Raw genomic sequence first — 3,835 nt, 5'->3', positions numbered from 1 at the left:
AACTGCTTAAAATGCAATAGCCAAATATTATTGATGTACAGTATATAATAAAGTATGCACAATTTTAGAAATAAAGACATAAAGACATAAAAAAAGTTAAAAATCTTTAACTTTTAAATCTTTAATAAATCTTTCAGATTCTTTCAGTTAATATTTTAAAAATGTCTGATGAATTAATTAATGTATTTATTTATTGTTTGTTTGTTGTTATTGTTGTATAGTTGATAGGTTTGGAACAACTTGAGGGTGAGTAAATGACGACAGAATTTCTAAACTATCCCTTTAGGTATTTTATTTTATTTTATTTTGTTTTATTTATTTGCAGTTATACTGCAGTTATATCTGATGAAATGCACATTATTATTCTTTAGTTTGGGTTAAACAAATCAATTTTGCTTGGTTGGAACAGCAGCTACGCTAATTATGTCTCTATTTGTTTCTCTGTTTCTGTACTATTTAAACTGAACTGAGCTGGATGATGACATCACTGAATTCAATGATGAACTGTCTTTAACTGAAAAATTAGTGTCTACTATTGTCATTTTGCATTATTGACACACTATTTTCCTAATTAATGCTGTTCAGTTGCTTTGACACAATCTGTATTGTTAAAAGCGCTATATAAATAAAGGTGACTTGACTTGACTTGACTATTTATTTATTTTTATATTTAACAAATGGCCCCAAACATAAGGGTTAAAGAGGGAAGTTGTCACTAATGTTGAGTACCAATTACTAATGTATTATGAATTTTACTATGTAAGTAATGTAATGTTTGTAATCTGAAGCTCTCTAAACATTGTCACGTAACCTACACATCTCTGCAAATAGTTTCTTCTGATTCTTCTGAATGCTTACCTCAAACAAACAGACTAAACAAAAAAGCACTCATGTAGTAATAGTAAGAGAAAAAGAAAGTAGCTGTCGAAGTTACTAAGAAAATGGTGACCAAGGAGAAAAGATGTGTTGTCAGGCAATTGCTGTGGACTGCAATTGCAAAAAAATGGCTGTTTTAATGCAGACTTGAGTCCTTTTGTCAGCCAGGACATTCCAGCAGCCCGTCAATCGAGTTTCCCACCTGCGCCTCACTGCCTGTCCATTCACCTCTCTTCAGCATCCCAGAATCCCTCAGATGTGCACATACGGCAAACATTTGCATGGTCACAGTATTTCCTTAATAGCTTTTTTGATTGTGCGGTCTTGTCATAGCCATACATGGCTTCCTATCTAGTGCATGCTCTCTTAGCCTGCTCTTTTCTTTTATAAATTGTCTTTCAGTGCACCTTTCTTCTCTATTTTCCTTTTCAAGTCCTAACGTTCTTTCAAGTGCTGAGTGAACCACTTTTGCTCTGCCTCTATTTTTCTGACCCTTGTCCGTGCACAGTACGTTCTCCATAATGTCAGCTCTGAATGGCGTAGTGGTCTCCAAAGCGCAGGGGGACTCGACCGCACCTTTGATGCTCCGAGCAAAAGGTTTGAATGGTTTTCCCAGAACAATGGCAAGGAACCCTGACAAAGCCGCGGGTGCAGGGCAACCTGAGTAACCCTACATACATATATATATATATATATATATAAAATAAATAATGCTGTTCTTTTGAACTTTCAATTAATCAATTAATAAAAAAATCCTAAAAAAATGTATCACTGTTCCAACAATAATAGTATTATAAAATATAAATCAACATATTAAAATAATATCTGAAGGATCGTGTGACGTTGAAGACTGGAGTAATGGCTGCTGAAAATTCAGCTCTGGCATCACAGAAAATCTTTTTTATATTTTATATTTTAATAGTTTTAAAATATATTTAAAAATATATTAAAATAGAAAACAGTTATTTTAAATCCTAATAATATTTCACAGTATTTATTTTTATTGTATTTTTATTCAAATAAATTTGGTGAGCTTAAGAGACTATTATTGATGCTCCGAGCAAAAGGTTTGAATGGTTTTCCCAGAACAATGGCAAGGAACCCTGACAAAGCCGCGGGTGCAGGGCAACCTGAGTAACCCTACTTCACCTTCCTATTCACCATTCACGTCCCTCATCTGTCCACCAAATTAAATATGGTCTGCAAAATGGACAAGGGAATGTCCCCTCCGGTGTTGTAGGAATGGAGGAGACTGCGGGACACAGACGATGTGTCTTGTGAGTAAGGCCAGGCATTAACATATTCACTTCAGGCTGCAGAACAGGTAGATGAGGGAAGAATGGGAATGAGAATGAGTGAAGGATGGGATTCGAGCCATTTGATTGGCTGCAGAGGATGTGAGCTCATTGCTCTCAAGGGCCTGATTATCCACTTTAAACTTATTTCGAGCATATTTTGTGTTTCTTTGAGGGGATGTCTCAAGTTATCAGACTTTCACATGACATCACCGTTGAGAGGCCATGCTGCATCATGGACTTGTAAATCTTTAGTAATGCTGTTTATTAGTTGTTTTTTTTATGATTACAAGTACTTTATACAAAAACAATATTTGTGTGTGTGTGTGTGTGTTTGTGTGTGTGTGTGTGTTTAACTTCAATTAGTTCAAGCTGTACTGTTTGATCAACAAGAACTTAGTCAACCAAAATATTAAAATATTTTAAATTACTATTGTATTATGAATTGACAATAATTGATCAAAATAATGTAATAATTTTGAATGAAAAATTGAGTCCTTTTGTTAATGCAATAAGGCTGTCAAGGCTATATTGTAAATATAGTCACTTTTCTGTGTTATATGAACTTTTCAGCCATGACTGTATTTACAATATAGCACAGCATCTCCTATAATTGCTTACTCTTAATGACTTGAAATCTTTAAGAAGCACATCTTTATCTTTTATTCAGAAGTTGCCCAGCTAAAGTCATTTGGAAAAAGTAAAAAACATTGAAAGGTTTAAATATGCTAACACAGCTGATTGCGACATGTAATGGTGTCTTGATTTATCACAGCTCGCTTGAAGGGCGGATATTAGGTACAGTGAGCTCTCAGTATAAGCCCATTCACAGGGCCAGATATGACACACTTTATCCTCTCAGCCATTTCTGATTAAAACAGGATGATGATCGCCATCTTCATCTCTCTTTGTCTCTCATTCACTTTCACTCTGACGGCGCTCCCATGAGCTGAACATAATGTGAGATTACTTCAAACATTAAGCTATTAATTTAACGGAAAAGATAAAAAATAATAATAATCAGGCCCGTTGTACCCCAGTCCTAATGCAGAGATAAGATGGTTGCGGCTTGGCTTTGAAAACAAAAATGATAAGAGGCTTTGAATTGTCCGTGTTGAAGGGATCTGACATCTACCTGTTTACTTAGACGGTTTAGAGACGCAAGCTGGCATCCAATCGCTCCACACGAGCTGCGCTTCTGAGAACAGTCGTCTAGGTGAGAGTCGTGCTCCGTCTAGTCATCACACAATGACATCTGCTCGAGCAGGCAGGGTGAAACTGCGCACGCTGTGGGCCTCGAATTGAAACGTTCAAGTCTAACCCAACGTTGGCACACAAATGTAATCTTGTGCTACTCTGCCTGTGTGTTTCTGTTTTTCATTTGCCTACCGCATTCGTTCCGGAGGTCACACGCTGCGCTCGAAGCCGGGCCTCGCCTCGCATCCGCGTCTCCGAAACCCTCTCCCCCGCAGATGCGAGTGTGAACCTGGGGGCCAGTTCTTGTTGCGCCGGTCAATTGGAGAATCTTTTATTTGGATACACTTATCATTCCTATTTCCTAACCTGATTGAGGCTTAAAAGCCAAAGCAGCTCAGATCGTGCCAGAATAAATCTCCTTGCCTATTAATCTGTCGCTGGGTCCTCTCCCTCTCAAAATTGTTGCA

Source organism: Sinocyclocheilus anshuiensis, unplaced genomic scaffold, assembly GCF_001515605.1.
Source record: "Sinocyclocheilus anshuiensis isolate Anshui unplaced genomic scaffold, SAMN03320099.WGS_v1.1 scaffold710, whole genome shotgun sequence".
NCBI lineage: Eukaryota > Metazoa > Chordata > Actinopteri > Cypriniformes > Cyprinidae > Sinocyclocheilus > Sinocyclocheilus anshuiensis.
Note: the sequence above shows the minus strand (reverse complement) of the source record.